The sequence below is a fragment of the Lycium barbarum genome, chromosome 10 (assembly GCF_019175385.1).
Source record: "Lycium barbarum isolate Lr01 chromosome 10, ASM1917538v2, whole genome shotgun sequence".
NCBI classification, from domain to species: domain Eukaryota; kingdom Viridiplantae; phylum Streptophyta; class Magnoliopsida; order Solanales; family Solanaceae; genus Lycium; species Lycium barbarum.
The window spans coordinates 34,936,760-34,954,770 of NC_083346.1; the positions used below are offsets into that span (position 1 = coordinate 34,936,760).

The following is an 18,011-nucleotide window of genomic DNA, read 5'->3' on the forward strand; positions in this document are numbered from 1 at the left end:
TGAAAATAAATCTACACTCCACAAGGAGTGTAGCAAGAGTAGTATGAGCACAACATAAGGCTCGTAGGTATCATAGGCCGACAATGGTTAGTTCACGCATATAAACAAGAAGCAACTAACAGGTAAGCAGATAAGTAATCAAACACAGTCACAACTCTAGCATATATGAAAGTCTTACAGTAACGATAGTCACAAGGGATTTCAATATCTCAGGTTATAAGCCTAGGGAGAAATCTATAAACCTTGAGTCCATCAAGCCTCTAAAATAAATACTCACAAACAACAACTCAATAATTCACAAATCAAGAATCAATCATAGAATGTGCCATGCAATGACATGAATGGAATTTCAAATGGAGTGCTATGCAATGCAATGTCGTGCTGTGTAAATGTTATGCAATGCAGTAGTCACCTCTCACGCTCCATTATCGTGTACACATGCTATGGTAATGCCTCATAGTCATGACCCATGGGGGACCCGCGAAGTCCATGTACCACTCGTGCTCTCCGGCAGAAACTTCGGAGGCTATCAATTACTCTCAATCTCCGGCAAAGACCTCGAAGTATCTCAATCACTATTCAATCTCCGGCAAAGACCTCAGAGTTTCTCTGTCACTCTCAATCTCCGGGAAAGACCTCGGAGTCTCTCTGTCACTCTCAATCTCCGGCAAAGACCTCGGAGTCTCTCAATCACTCTCCTCACCATTAGGACAACATAAAAGTAATATAGAAGCATGTCATGCATGATATCAGTCTCAACTATATCACCAATATGCAATAAACAAGTACAAGTCATATTATTGTCCATGGCTCAATAATCAATATTACCATTCCCTTTCATAAGGTGAGTGAGCTAGTATGTGATAAAGATACAACTAGGTGATAATTACATCAAATAGCACATAGAATATGGGATGCATGCCTCGCATGAAATCATCCTCAGTAATCACCGCAGCCATAGGTTACATAGATTCATACTAGGAAGTGCAATTCAATATTCAATTTCTCAATAATAACCTTCCTCTTCCATATGGCCAGTGAGATAACAAGAGAGAGGGAATTATATCAAGTACATGAAATCACAACCATGGTGACAAGCTCACATAACAATATCACAATAATGGCGACAAGCCCACATAACAACTGAAAATACCAACCTAGATGGAATTCACCTCCACACCATGCCTGAAGACCTATCATGCTTTTCCCGTCAACCACTACTATCTACATACGTTTTACTAACCGGAGTCTAGACATAAAGTAAGCCGTAACCTACCTCAATGCCGAACAGGTGTCACGAACTTTCACGCCAAAGATTTTTCCTACTGAAGTGCTTCCGAACGGACAAAGCCTCAAATTTAATTTGGACAGCCCTACAATAACTTGCACCATTTGCACCACTTTATCTTCTTCAACTTAAACTCTAACCTTGCTTCTCCTTTAAGTGCCTAGAACACCTTAGGAAATTAATTTTTCTTGCAACACTTGAAGTGGGGTTAAGGGCTGCCATGGACGTGAGCTTGGCAACCATGGTTATTCATAATTATTTCTCCAAATCAAGATGAAGATTAAGAATTTAATGGTGTTGAAAAGGGGCTGGCCTTGAGCTTCAGAAAGCTGCCATGTGTGGTTCTTTCTCTTTCAACTCAACTTTTGGTGAATATGAAGTATTTCTCTCTCTGGTTCGACTTTGAGCAGATGAATTATGAATTAGGCTTTGTCATCCACTAATCATAATGCTGCCAGCCATGATAACACGTGCTCCACTAGGCATGCCATCATTCATGATCAATTTTTTCCATTAGCATGCTTGGTGGGGTATAATAAGTTAATGCACAAAATGATTATGTGCTCATCCACTAAATGGACTAATTTAATGCCACCTTCTGTTAAATGTTTCCACCTAAAGTAGCACGTTGCAGCACCTTTGCATATACTACTCTTTCCCTTTCTTAAGAAATAAAAGAACGTTAACTATATTTATTTCTTGGTGGATGGTGGGGTCTACCCACTTATACATTCATAATAGTAAAGTTAATATTTATATAGGTAAGTGGAAAGGCATGACCTGATATTCACTTAGTGGGCAACTACCTAATATTATGGTTAACCAACTACCTAATATTAATCGATTAATAACTAATATTAGTCTCAGCATTGAAATCAGGCAATATCCCATACATATTAGCCTATTGAAAATTATAGTATATCCCTTTTTGTCTCCCACTAACTCTTAATTAATCAATTATTCAAATAATTACTTATGGGCTTGTCCTATTACTCCCCAAATAAAATCATTGTCCAAAATAATATTTTTACTCAACCATTTAAAAATTATCCACTCCGTCAAATACCATATTTACCCACTTACACCTTATATGTGTGCAAATAATATTTCTATGAATAAACTATTCACACACATCAAATACATATATTCTAAAATTTACTCGTCAATTAAATAACCGAATCACCCGTTATCGCAAGCTATAGACATCAAAATTAGACCATGAAAAGGGTGTTTTAGGGATATTAGGCCTAAATGTGCTAAACGACCAAATGGGTCGTTACAAAAGCTCCAACAAACAGAAGGATCAGTTCTCACCACTGAAGATATTTTAAGTCCTTAGGTTTGTTTGAGTCTTTGTTGTTTGTTCTATAAATTGTAAACCTACTCTTCTCTTCTAAGAAGTTATTTGTAGGTATTTTGAATTCTCAGAAGTTGTTTGTATCTTTTGAGTGGTACACTAGGCTAGAGTTAGTCTAGGTGTATTAGTTTGCGTGGCTAGAGGTAGTCAAGAGTTACTTACAATAGGGTGTATTGTAAGGGTTGAGGGATTATATGAGTTAATTCCTAGGTTGCAAGAGTTGTAATCTGAAGTTGCTCGATGGTAGTGGAGTTGAAATCCTACGTGGTAGGTCATGGTTTTTAATCATTTGAGCAAGGAGTTTTCCACAGTAAAATCTTGTCTCATTTACTTACTGCATTGCATCAGGGAATTGGTAGACAACCAGGTCTTTCATATACTGTTTGGTGAACGCACAGCTTCTAACAATAAGTACCAAAATAGTGAAATAAACTATTGAGGGACTAAACTGTATATCAACTAATACTTATTGACAGCTCCCAGAATGACTAACTTAACGACTTAGTACTCCTCCGCAAGCATTTAGTACAACCTCTTAAAGCCACGACAATTTCCAATTCGTATCAGTTTATTTTGGAACTCATCAACTTCATTTACTTGAAGAAAAACATATGGTCGTGGAGCAAATCAGTAAATGAGATGTGCTAATATTGTATTTATATTCTCACTGAAGGATTATGATACACACGCCGCGGGCATGGGCAATGGGACAATGATGGTCCAAACAAAAGTGGCATGTGATGTGAAGCCAATGGGTTCGATCAACTTGAGAGAAATTTTTTGAAGGATTATGATTTTTCCCTATCTTTTAGGAATTAAAATAGAAAAGATACACAAAATACTCATGTTAGTTATGGAATTTAGCACTTTTTTTTATTGACGTTGAAAATATATAGTGAAATTTCTTATAAATTTTGATGATCATAAATAGAGATGTGCTGATTGTTTGTGCAGCAAAGATTTTGTACTTTATACACAAATACAAGTGTAAAGTTGTTTTAGTAAATATGTAAGAATGGTCCAGTTTTTTACCACTGCATGACATTGTGTTTAGACTTGGTTCTGTTCGAATTTATGTGGCACCGTTCGAATTTTAAAATTTTAAATTTTGACTGTAAATTCAGACATGTACTTTCTAGGTTTTTTATTTTATTTTTCAATATTTTGAACTACATAAAACAAAACTATAAGTCACAATAATTAATAATTTAAAATGTTTAAAAGGCATATAAAAAAATTCGATAAAAAATTGTTTGACTCTCAAATTTGTGTCACGTAAAATAAAACGGAGGAAGTATATAATTAAGGTGAAAAGTGATAGATAGCACAAGAGGGCATGACGTGTGCAGTGTGCAGTTTAGTGTAGGAAGGAATAGTTATTACTATTATATATAAGGGACTACAAAAGGGCTTTTTTAGTCCTCACAAAACTTTCCCAAAAAATGTCAAACTTTTCAATTAATTACTTCTAGATCCTGATCTTATTTTCTAAAGTCAAATTTATTTTTTGTTCTTATGGTTTACTTTTTTAAAAGCTATCGAACATCCTGCCTTATTTACCTATTTTCTATCCGGTATCCGATACCGCATTGGAGCTCGCCTAATCCAGATTCGCGTCGCATAGGTCCCAATCGGGAGAAGCGCTCCCTACCAAGAATTTTTTCATAATCAGGCTCGAACTCGAGACCCCTAATTAAGGGAGGAACAGCCCCATCCGCTGCACTTTATTTTTCCTGTTGCTTTCTTCTATTGATCTTATCTATTAACCTAAAAAATAGTCATTTCTTAGCTAGATCTTCTCGCTTCTTGTTGCTCTATATTTTTTTCTTTTTCATTTGTTGCTTATTATAGATTTTTACATGTAAGCATTTCTTTTACTTCATATTTATATTATGAAATTTGAGAATTTCTGAAAATTCTTTTACTCATAGGTAGGCATTTCTTTTACTTTATATTTATACTTTAATGAGCTCATATGTGTTTACCAAGATTAATACAAAATTGATTTTCTTTACCAAGATTAGTACAAAATTGATTTTCAAATAGTTTTAAAAATTATTAAATGATGCCATATAATGTTGAAAATGAAGGCAATATTATCAGTCAAGATCGGGTTATCTTTAAAATCTCCTGTTTGGTTAACTAAAATTAATCTTTTAAACACAAAATTAATTTTGAAGTAAGGCGGAATTAGAATATCAGCTACCGATTTGATCGGATTCGGTAGCACTTTGGTTCAAATTCTGTATTTGTCTTAAAAGTTCATTAAATATGTGTAAATTATTAATTTAGAACTAAATAATTATAAAAATTAGGATTCGAAACTCATATATTTCAAATAATGGCTCCGCATTTAATTTGAAGTAAATAATTTCATCAAAATGAAAGTTAAGATATTAAAGGAGTGAAATGAAAGTTTTTCTTTTATATATTGAAAATATACTTATTTGAAGTTTAATTATTACCAACATAAATTATATTTTTTAATTAAAATATTACTTTTTATATCTGGAGTTGGGCCCGGGCTTAGCACGGCCTTGCGAGACTAGTAGAGAATATAAGAGTAAATGTAGTTAAAAAATAAAGCTGAACAACAATTAAATAGAATAAAAACTATAAAAAAGTTACAATTATTTAAAATATCTAACATCTATGTAGGTTCAAATGATATCTAATCATCTTGACCTACATAAATATGGTATCATATGACAACTAATATTTATCCTTCACAGAAATTTGTACAATATATTCTTTAATGTATAATTACTTACTCAATATTTTATTTTAATAATATTAATATTATTTACAAAATTGTATACTATATGACTCGACATACATGTGCAACAAACGTGTCGAGACACTAGTATTTAAAATTATGGTTCAGACATACTATTTCTTGTAATTTTAGTCAATTTTTACATATAAATTTATGTTTCGTGTTGAAAGTATTGGATTCAGAATAATTAATAGCCTGTTTGGCCAAGTTTATTTTTCCCCAAACGTACTTAATTGTTTCAATAAGTACTTACTTTAAAAAAGTGAGATGTTTGGCTAAGCTTTTGGGAGAAAATAAGCGCTTCTGGGGAGCTGCAGAAGCTGTTTTTCATGAGCTAAAAAAAATAGCTTCTGCCCAAAAGTATTTTTTTGAAAAACAATTTTGAGAAAAATACACTTAGAAGAACTTTTTAAAACTTGGCCAAATACTAATTGCTACTCAAATTTTTTTTAAAATTAATTGGCCAAACACAAACTGCTTTTCGCCAAAAATATTTTTTTGAATAGCACTTTTGAAAAATTTATTTTTCAAAATAAGCTAATTTTAAAAGCTTGGCCAAACAGGCTATAAAACCTGAACTTTAACGAATGGCCCCAAAATTGGATATGTGTGCACGCCCCTCAAAGGTTTAGTTTTTCATTGTAGCAATAAAAACCTTTTTCTAAATTTTATTAAGCATGCATACCACCTTGAAGTAAAAAGTGGACAATAAATTATGTTCTTCCTAGTGGTACAATGGGGAGTATGTCTACTCTACACTAGTACAATAAGGTACTCTACAATTAAGACCAAATGGTGTGGCTCCCAGAAATAATTTCACTCGGCTCACCAGGGAAAGTATGGGAGCACATGGGCTTGGTAGACCTCCTGATTGGGGAAACCAATTGGTTCTCAACGAGTTGGCTTACCTGGAATGTGAGGCGCCTAAAAGTTCCCGTTAAACAGAGGGAGGTGGGAAATTATTTAGGAAAACATAAGATTAGTTTGGCTGACTGATGGAAACTAAAGTGAAAGAGCATAAATTTAATGCCAGTTTGAAAAGAGTGGCAAAAGGGTGGAATTTCAGTAATAATTATGCACATCCCTTAAATGGAAGAATTTGGCTATTATGGAAGGATCCAGATGCTATTGTGTCAATTCTGGCAACTCATAGCCAATTCATTCATTGCCAGATTACTGATAGGAGATCTAATTTTACTAGCTGTTTGATAATGGTATATGGTAGTAACAACAAGTGAAGAAGAAACCACTATGGGATAGTTTATCCAGAATTGGGAACAACATGACTGAACCGTGGTGCATTTGTGGTGATTTCAACTCCCCACTTAACCCTGAGGACAGAGCTGGAGGGCAAGTAGTTGCTGATGCAGAAAGAAGGGATTTTCAACAAACTATAGATAGTTTGGGCTTAACTGATATGAAAGTTGCTGGGAAATTTTTCACCTGGACTAGTAGACATGTTTGGAGCAAAATTGACAGAGCCATTTGTAACTCGCAATGGGTGATTGCATATGGCCATCACTGCTCAATACAAGGAAAAACACTTTTCTAATCACTCCCCTATCTATTGGGGATAACACCTGCTGATACACATAGAAGGAAACCTTTCATATTCCTTAATGTGATTACTGATGATGATAAGTTTATACCCATTGTGACACACATTTGGCAACAAGAGATACAAGGTACTTATATGTATAAGATATGGAGTAAACTGAAACTGTGTAAAGGGCCACTAAAGTAACTCAAACAGGTGAACTTGGATAGTGTAGATATGAGGATGGAGTTATCCAGAAATAAGTTGTGGGACATTCAAGAACTAATCACAACCAGTAGTACTCCTGAACTACTGGAAATGGAAAAGGAGGCTATGGCGGACATGAACAAATAGTTGCATACTCAGGAGATCTTCAGACAGAAGTCAAAAGCACATTGGGTACTATATGGAGATGGAAACAATAGCTATTTTTTCAACTGTACGAAATCAAGGGCAAGCTCAAACCACACTTCAATGATCAAAAGTGATGATTGTAGAGAACTTGCACAGGAAAAGGACATAGAACAAGAGATACTAACTTTTGACAGAGGGTTGATGCGTGTTGCAGCTGATAGGATTCCAACTATTGATCTGACCATTATGAGACAAGGGACAAGAATTACCCCACAACAACAGAGGGATATGTGTGCAAATGTCACCAAAGAAGAAATGAAAGTTGCATTGTTTGATATTGATGATTAATGGGGCCTTAACTGATACTATCCAAGCTAGGAGCTGGCTCAGAAAGGGATATCCAATGTCTCCATATATATTTATCATTGTAATGGAGTATCTGCACAGGTGCCTCAATTCAGTTAAACAGGATCCTGATTTTAATTTCCATCCAAGGTGCCAAAAGCTTGGTATTGAGCATCTTTGTTTTGCGGATGATCTCTTAATATTTGCTAGAGGTGATGAACATTCTGTTCAATTGCTCAAGGAAAAGTTTACACTATTCTCTGAGGCATCCGAACTCAAAGCAAATTTAAGCAAGAGTCAAGTATACTTTGGAGGTGTTCAACCTCAGGAACAAAGTCATATTCTGAACTTACTTGGGTATGAAGTAGGAGAGTTAGCTTTCAAATATTTAGGAGACCTTTTGTCCACTAAGAAGCTAACTGTTTTGCAATGCAAGCCCCTAGTCAACAAAATAACAACAAGAATCACAACATGGATGGCAAAATGTTTGTCTTATGCAGGCAGGTTGCAACTAATTAAGACTGTGCTATTTAGGATACAAACATACTGGACTCAATTGTTTCTCCTCCTTCAGAAGGTGATCAAGCTGATAGAAGCTATATAGGAGCTATCTCTGGTCTGGAGAAGCTACAATTACTAAGAGGGCCCTAGTTTCATGGGAAAGTATCTGTTTGCCTAGAGGAGTCGGTGGTTTAAACATTCTTAACCTGAAAATATGGAATCAAGCTGCAATATGTAAACTCTTATGGGCTCTAAGATTGAAGAAGGATAAATTGTGGATCTCATGGGTCCACACCTATTACATAAAGCAGCAGAACCTAAATGACATGAAGATTTTTGCTCAAACATCATGGATGGTTAGAAAGATTATTCAAATGAAGAAATTCTGGGTGACATTGGGAGACCAAAACACATTGTTGCATAGAGGTAAATTTCACATATCTGTAGCCTATAAAAGACTGAGAGGGGATGTTCCAAATGTGGCATGGAAGCAACTACATAAAAGATTGAGAACCAAAGATTTGCTACTCAAATGGGGAATTCCTGTTACTGTCAATTGTATTTTCTGCTCAAATGTTCCTGAAACCGCTGCTCATCTCTACTTTGAGTGTTCTTAAACTCACACCATCAGGAAGAAGATACTTGATTGGCAAAAATGGGATAGGCATATATTGAACTGGGAGGATTAATGAAAATGGGTAAAACAAATGGCTAGGGGAAAGGATGCTAGAGGTACTATACTAATGGCTTGTTTTGCTGCTGTTGTGTATGATTGGATAGAAAGAAATGTGCGAATATTTTAACAGAAGGAGAAACCTCTGGAAACTTTGCTCCACCAGCTCAAGCTTGCACTTTGCATACGGGTTAGGAATAATTGTAGATTGATGACTTGTATTGAAAATTTTTCTTAGTTGGTTTTGTGTTTTCTCCTCTGGAGGTAGGGGTTAAATTTAGGTTTTGGTTTATTTTGAGAAGGGAAGAGTAGAATTTTTCTCCCTTGGCTTTGTATTTCCTGCACTCGGTGATTAATAAAAATCTGTTTAATTGCCAAAAAACAATTATGTTCTTCTTTTTGCCCGAGACCTTTTGTTCCTAAGAGATGATTTCATCCCATTTACACATTCAGGTTATTTTAATTTTCTTTAAAAAAAAAAAAACACAAAAATGGCATAGTTTGTGCCAATGATGTGACTGGTAGTGAGCTTTGTTGTCCTTTTACAATTTGAATAGAAGAAAATGACATTTTTAGATCTTTTATGTATTCTTCTTTCATATCTCTTATGCGTGCAAATTGAAGATTCTTATAAAAAAGTCATAAAACTAATTATTATTATTTTGGTAAAGAACTAAAAATCCCATTTCTCCACAGTAAGAAATTCAAGAAAAATAGAAGGAAAATATAAAGAGTATCGCTCTCCCATTCAAGTTTTTCTTCTCATGTGAGTTGACAAGAGGACACATTGTTAAGGGGCAAAATATAGGTAAAATTTATCTTTATTCGATATTTATATTGAAGTGTACTAATTAATTTATATAGACAAAACATAAATTAAGATGAATATGTATGATAATTAACTATGATTCAGTAATAAGAGTACATTGAAGACATGTGCTATGTATTTATTGATTTTCAGTAAACAAAGACTGTGGGTATATTTTTACCCAAAATAGTAGTATCTTGGGTCTATTATCCCAGGGAACGGGGAGATTGACGATGATGTTACACATCGTATTGGTGCAGCATGGATAAAATGGAGGCTCGCATTCGGAGTCTTGTGCGATAAGAAGGTGCCACCAAAACTTAAAGACAAGTTCTACAGAGTGGTGGTTAGACCAACTATGTTGTATGGGGCGGAGTGTTAGCCAGCCAAGAACTCTTAAGTTCAAAAGATGAAAGTTGCAGAAATGAGGATGCTGCGATGGATGTGTGGGCATACTAGGAGAGATAAGATTAGGAATGATGATATCCGAGACAAGGTAGGAGTGGCCTCAGTGGAGGATAAGATGTCGGAAATGAGGCTGAGATGGTTCAGGCATGTGCAGAGGAGATGCACAGATTCCCCTGTGAGGAGGTGTGACAGGTTGGCTATGGACGATTTCAGAAGAGGTAGAGGTAGGCCGAAGAAGTATTAGAGGAGGTGATTAGACGAGATATGACGCAAGTGCAGCTTACCGAGGGAATGACCTTAGATAGGCAGTTATGGAGGACACGAATTAAGGTAGAAGATTAGTAGGCAGGTGAGTGTTGTCCTACTTACCCTTTAATACTAGTATTCGTAGTATTATTCTTGTAGTTTCGTGTCCATTAATCTCTGCGGTTTGTTGTTTTGGCATTTCGGCTATTTGTTGTCTCTTGTACTTCGTTTATCGTATTAGTTTGCAGTTACTATTACTTTTCTTCATAATGCGTAGCTATAGCATTTTGCCATTGCTTCTTACTTTCTTCAATTCTTATCTGATCCTTTTTTTCATGCCTTTTCTTGAGTCGAGGGTCTTTCGGAAACAACCTCCTTATCTCTCAAGGTAGGGGTAAGGTCTGCATACACTCTACACTTTGAAGACCCACTTGTGAAATTACACTGGATATGTTGTTGTTGTGGTGGTGGTGGTTTTAGATATAGTATAATATTTGTGTGACTATAGAAGCAAATCATTAAACCTAAATAAAGTAGTCTAAGTTAATTTTTTTTCAAATTTGGAAGACTCTCATTCTTTTGGAAGGAACTAAAATAATGTTATCGCATTAAAAATGGAGAATACTAATAAAACTTTTATTATATTAGGGGCTTAACTTGAGTAGGTAATTAATAGGTATGGAATCTGACTTATTTCTTTTCTTGAGGATCGTAGAAATACTGTTTCCGATATATTTTTGGCTCAAAAAAAGTGTAACCAAAGCAGGAAGAATTGCTGCACATCCAGGGAATTGAACCCTGGTCAGTACCATGGGAGAGTGCTATTATACTTCTACACCAGATGCGCCTTCGTGAAGTTGCGATTTTGAAAAAGATTTACAATTTTACAGTATTTTTTTAACATGAACCAAGTCTTAATTGGATATTTGGGGTTGTGCAACATCAGATGTAGTCCATACTTTTAGGCTGTTCAGTTAAATAAGTAAGGCTATAGTTCTAGAAACCAACAGAGAACAAAATTATGTTTTTGTTCCCATCTCTGGCAGCTAACATTAAAAAAAAAAAATTATGGCCAGAACATGATTTTTTATACCTTCAACCAATTTTATTGTTTAATCCACGTGGTAATGAAAGTGTAAATTCCGCCATCCCCAATTAAACAAGAATTATTAGCAAAAACAAAAAAAAAACTTTTATAGTATATTATTTTAGTTTAAAGTTTCTTAAAAGAGCTCTACATGTAAGGGTTCATAAAAAGTGGAATTAGTAGGATAGAAAATACCATGTTACATGCTATTACAATATATTAAATATACTACTTAATTATGTGAAAACAAATTATCGTTGTCAGCAGGTGCGGTGTTACCTTAGGCCAACGGTGTCTAGTGACACTTCTTGGTTGGAAAATTTTACCAAGTATAATAAGGAAACAATTTATTTAAAATTATATATACAATTTAAAAATGAAAACTCGTTAAAAAGTGATCTAGTAATATCTATATGGGAAAAGGTGCAAATATATCTTCCAACTTTACGATTTAAAGTGTATATACCCCTCGTCAAAAAAAATGGTGCATTGATTATATTTAGTAACTCTTTAAATTCAATAACTTACATGACAAATTTACAACCACAGCATTTATGGGGCTTTATGATACATTATAAATATTTTTAATTTAATAGTCTCATTTACTTACTTAAACTCAGAATCCATTCAAAATATGACACATATATTAAAATAAAGGGAATATCAGTTGTTGACAAATCTTGAAAATTGATACATGAGTAGATTATTATTCATGTACAAGATTAAATAGTGCATCTATAACTTTGTCTAAAGTAATTTCCAAAGCATAATTGACCACGGCTACGGGTTCTAATTGCTCGAGGTAACTTCTTACGAGGAAAAAAAAATCTCAGCGATTCGGCCCAGGCTTAGCCCGGGCTTATCCCCTCTAGTATTGGTATATGCATCTAAATATTACAGACATCATTCTAGGTAAGCTATTTATTTGCTAAGTTGAAGGTTATATATGTGAAATATGAGACAAAATTCAGATGAACCTATTTAAAATAGATCACTCAAATTAATATATAAATGAAATTAAAAAGGGAGAATGACATAGATATACATAAGAATAAGTTATATTTACAAAATATGATGATAATTTTCAGTTTACAAAATATAACAATAGATTTCTTACAAAACATATACGAAAAGTTCGCTCAAGGCTTAATAATTTCGCGCAAAATTGTGTATGAAAATTGTATAAAACATGTATATCTCGCTCGAAGCTTAAAAATTTCACTTAAAAATTTTTCTATGAAAATTGTATGAAATGTGTATATCTCGCTCAAGGCTAAGAATTTTCACATTTTTCATGTATAAAAACGGTATGAAATATATATATATATATATATATATATATATATATATATATATATATATATATATATATATATATATATATATAACATTTGTATAAAGTTCATGTTAGGCTTTTGGAAATTTACTACGACGACAACAGCATTGTATACAACTTTCATGCAATATTCATACAAATTTAATACAAATTTGAATCTCTCTTCGAAATTCGAATGAAATCAATACCACTACAACAATATTATTTACAACTTTCATATAATATGGCCCACAAACAAGGTGGAGTCAATCGACGGTTTGGTAACGAATTCTTCATAATCAACCGTTATTGTCTTCAGATCTACTCACATTCTCAAATTACCATTACTTTACAAAAAGACGGATTAAAAGCCTTTCCCATAGCCGGGAAGGTACGGAAGTAGCAAGAAACCAAATTAGTCCAAATCAAGTATCCGATGCTAATAGTCATAAGCAAAGCTTAAATAGTGTGAAGACGGCTTGATTGAAACCCTGATCTTCTAGTAGACACACTGCAGCAACAACAAGATTGAAACTTCTCTTTGGGTAGTCTCCTTTAAATAGTGGATCTGTCAATTCTGTGTATCTACTTATGTCTTTGAAATTTGGTTCCGCCTAAAACCAGTAATGAGTTTTAAGTTTTTTTTTTTCGAGGAAGAAGAGAACAATGAGAGGCGGAAGGGAAGGGTGGGCTTTGGTATACTTTGTAATTAAGTTATTATGTTATGTAAATAAGGAAAAATATCTTTATGTTTTGTAATATAGCCTTAAGTAGTATTAATAGGTCATTTTCCCAATTAAAAATGCATGTGGAGATCCAATAAGTATTGTGTGTACAATAAAAACTAAATGGGCCCACCGTTAATAGTGTGTGAGTGAAATGCAAGTCAATTCCTTATATGGTCACTGAACTTAAGAAAATTACCTAATAAAGTCATTTATCTTTTCTTTGTTCCTCATATGGTCATTAAAGTTATGCATTTACCTTCTAAAGTAACAAAGGCCAAAAGTCACTTTAAAATAAAAGAAAAAGGGCCAAGTAGTCCCTTAAGTTTGGACTTTGAGTTAAAACATCCCTTATTTTTTAACACCGGACAATAATAATCCTCCAACTCTTTCTTACTTCGTAAATTAGATTATGTTCGTTGTATAGGTAAGTTCATAATACAGATTTAAAAAAGAAAGAAACAAATCATAATGTTTTAAAGTAAAAAGGAAGAGTATTAATGTAGAGAGTAAAACAGGTACTAAAAATTTTAAATGAGATAAAGGATGGAACAACTATTGTTCGAAGTTGCGAGAGCTATTTAATTTTTTAGCAGGGTTGGAGGGGGAAAATAATTTTCACTCAAATAATATTACAAGATTGACAAAAATAATATTTCAAAACTTTAAAAAAGTTTAGTACATCATAATGGTGATATAGAATCTGCTTATTTTATGTGATGATGAATAATTTATATTATTATGATGATGTCCTTCAATATGCATCTATGTTTTTTACTTTACGAAAATCTTTATGATTAATCTTTATACATGAATTTTTTTTCTACCATAGAAGAAACTAACAACTAATTTAAGCTATTTTGTCAAAATAAAGATTACTCATAAAATGAATAAGTAGAAAATATTATTTTATTGTTGAACTCCTTAGTTTCCAAACAAATAGAGTACATATGCTATTTCATATTCTTTTTTCAGTAGTGATAAAATGAAAAAGTTTGTTTTTTTCATTTCTAAAGTTATTAATCACAATGTTTTGCGTGTTTCGTTACTTTTAATACCACAATTAAAATTGAACTAAAATTGTATTATTTTGTATCATTAAAAGGTTGTTAGTGTTTTATGTTAAAGAATAAGGACTATTTTAATTGAAAATTCAAACTTAAGGACTACTTTGACCCTTGTTCTTTTGTTTTTAAAGTGACTTTTGGCCTTTGTTACTTTGTAAGGCAAATATATTAACTTCAATGATCATATGAGGAACAAAAGATAGATAAATGACTTTGCTAGATAATTAGCTTAAGTTGAGTGACCATTTGAGAAATTGACTCGTGAAATGCAGACTGAAGCAGAGAGGTCTCATATTTGAAAGGTCAATGGGACCCACAAGTATAATGACAGGCAATAAAGCAAAATAAAGGACAAAAGCTCAAAGGGTATTTCCATAAATTTATATGAACGGGAAGCTCCTCATTCCCTTGTATATGGTTAACTAGTGACGACAGTCCGGGCTCAACACATGAACAAAGTTATATTATTTTATTATACATTATTGATGAATCTATAGATGTTGTTTCCAACCTTTTCCAAATTTAAACTTGTTTTTCTGCTAAAAATTGTATGTTATCTGATAGCCATATATTTGTTTAGACTTTTATTTCTTATGTTTAGTTGTGACAAAATTACAGTAGTTTTCCTTTCATATTTAAATATGTTAATTATATATAATAAGCATGCTAATAATGCATACAAATTAGTCAAGATGTGGATTATATTTAAAGTCAGCATTTTTGCACCTGTATATATTATTATATATTAGAAACCACAGTTTAGGGGACGAACACTGCATCAAATAATGTACCAAATGCAAAGAAAATTGTACCATAAACGTGCGACAAACAAGGGGTATTTTGGTACTTTTAACTTCAATGGCAGGGCTTTCAAATTTACCAAGCAATTGACAAACACGTGTTCCCTCATCTTTCTCTTTCCCTCTTTCCCTCTATTCTTGTGCGTCTCCTCTGTCTTTTCATGGAGAACAACAAAAATTCGCAGAAAATCTCAAATCAATAAAACCTAAATTCAAAGGTGACAAAGTTGTGATGAAAGCAGGCAGCAACCCTTTTTGACGAATGAGAGTGCTATTTATTCAACCGTTCAAAATTACAATTTTTTTACACTATGGAGGGTTCAACTTGAAGGAGAAGAAGAAAATCGGAAGTGAAGGTAGAGCAAATTGATGGGAAATTAGAGGAGAGTGATTCCAGTTCTGAGCTGGTGGATCAATTTGGTGATGAAATTTCACATTTAGCTATCGATATTGGAGGTAATTTTTGGTCTAATTGTAACTTTCTGGGGTTTTTTCCTTCGAGTTTCTGGGTTTATTTGCTTTCTTTCCCTGAGATATTGGTTTTCTTATTTATTAAGTCAATATTGCCTTTTGACTTTCATGTGTTTTGGTTTGAGAATTTGGAAAAATTACATTTCTTTCTGTTTGCTTTGTAGTTTGTTGGCACTGCTTTCCTTATTGGATAGACAATGTTTAAGAAAAAATGAAAAAGCAAGTAGAAGAAACAATTAACTATTGAAACTCATCACTTCAGTAAATCAGTTGTGCCAGCTAGGGAACATTGAAACCTGTGAGGTCCGTGGTTCTTTGATTAATTTTAATGGATAAGTTATCTTTTGTATAGGAGTCATAGTTAGTATTGACAATCCACATTTATATTATTACTATATATTAGGCACAGGTTACTCTTCTCGACATCTTTAGTTGGCAGAGCAGAGGGTAGATAAGTTGTTTTTAGAATACATTACCCTTTTGATATTGATTTATGTTGATAGAGAAAGATCTCATAAGTCATATCGTACTTAACAAGTTTTGCTATGCTACTTCCAATTTTCCTCTGCATCTGCACTGGGATGCGTCATCGTGCACTATCCATTTGATATAGTTCATTTTCTATGTCGCAGCAGCACCATCAACTCTTTTGTCAAGGAAAAGAAGGTGGTCCAGATGCCACTGAATTGAGCAGTATCTGCAAACATCAACCTACAAGACAAGGAGACCTAATAACAAACAGAATTGAGTATTAGTATGTGTATGTGTGACATGTACGGGTGACGTATTCTACTACAAGAAGCAAAGGAAAAACAAGAAAGTGCAAGCCAAAGGAAAAGGAAATGGAGGAGAGAAGAAGAAGTTACTTTAGATGGATATGTAATGCTTCGTTAGTTCTTTTCGATTTCTCATTGTGTCTTGCTCTTAGCGCAATATAGATGTGTATGAGGTCTCAGGTTCAATTCCCGGTAGAGACAAAAATACTAGGTTATTTCTTCTCATCTGTTCTAGCCTTGGGACTGCTCTTATATGAGAACTATAGTTTCATTTGCATGGCAAAACAATTCTAACACAATAGGTAGCCTAATTAGGCTCTTCATCACATCAAATTCTTAGAAATTTACAGCATTTATAATTAAGCATGTATATTTTTTTGATGACCGTGATGTCCGTGCGCGTACCTTGACTAATTTCACGGGATACCTGTCACCTCCTACCACCATATAATGACTGCTCTTCGAAAGGTCGGTCAAAGGTAAGCTCTCACAGCTCATTATTTGAGTAGGTTGTTCACCTTCAAAACCATGCTCTGCTACACAGTCTAAAGTTTGCTTTTAACTACAACCTGATGCCTCTAGAGATAAATGTCGCCGCCACAGAGGTACTCACTTTACCCAAAAATATAATGCTCTTTACTCACCCATTTTTTATGACTGCATGTCACTAATCAGGCAGCTAGGTGATCCACCACTACATCATATCCCTGGGTTGGTCTTTCTAATCGATCAGAACATGAACGGGTGTGAAGATCTTGAATGCAAGAGTGAGTTTGCCTTCATGGAAAAGAGCCTCTTCGTTGCAAGCGGAACCCACGACCACTTTTTGAGAATCACCGGAAGACATTTTGGATATTTTAACAAATAACCAACAGGAGGCAACAACTCTCTCTATGGTCTCTAGCACTCCACGGCAGTAACAACAACACGCTTCCCGACAGCAGATGTTGCCACTTTGTTTAGCCACTTTAGTAGAAGATAAGCATCTTTTGTATGATCAACAATTTTGAAATGACGATTCTCCATCGTCAGTAACTTTAAATACTTGTACTACTGTGATGTCTCACTCACACCGTGCTCCCTATAGATTTTTTATCAAGTAATAAAATTTCTTCTCATGAATCATGATCAAAAAAAAAAATGCAAGACCATTTGCAAAAAATTGAAGCTCCTGCAGAAGATAAGATTTCAAATGTGTGTTGGAGAATTGACGTGTTGAGAGCTCTTTAAGCATTTGCATTTTTGTATTCATAGCGTTTGCATCTATAAAGTTAAGCTCATGTGCAATTCTTTTCTGAAGATAATGCTATGTAACCTTGATTTAGTATGCTGCAATTTTATATTCAGACAATATTTTTTTCATGTAAATTAAACTAGCACACAAAAGGTGGATGAATAAGAATGCACCACAACTTAAATTATTGCTGCACGGGCATCCATTCTAGTTTAAATAATATGTGATGAAACTGTATCTTAT

The 18,011-nt window shown here is 33.9% G+C and overlaps 1 long non-coding RNA gene across 1 annotated transcript; it reads left to right on the forward strand.

Annotated features, from left to right (window-relative positions):
• The first annotated feature begins 15,379 nt into the window (after nucleotides 1-15,379).
• Nucleotides 15,380-17,805, forward strand: LOC132615419 (uncharacterized). Its single transcript, XR_009572686.1, has 3 exons — nucleotides 15,380-15,743; nucleotides 16,391-17,013; nucleotides 17,210-17,805. It is a non-coding gene; the product is annotated as an uncharacterized LOC132615419 (long non-coding RNA).
• Nucleotides 17,806-18,011: the final 206 nt, after the last annotated feature.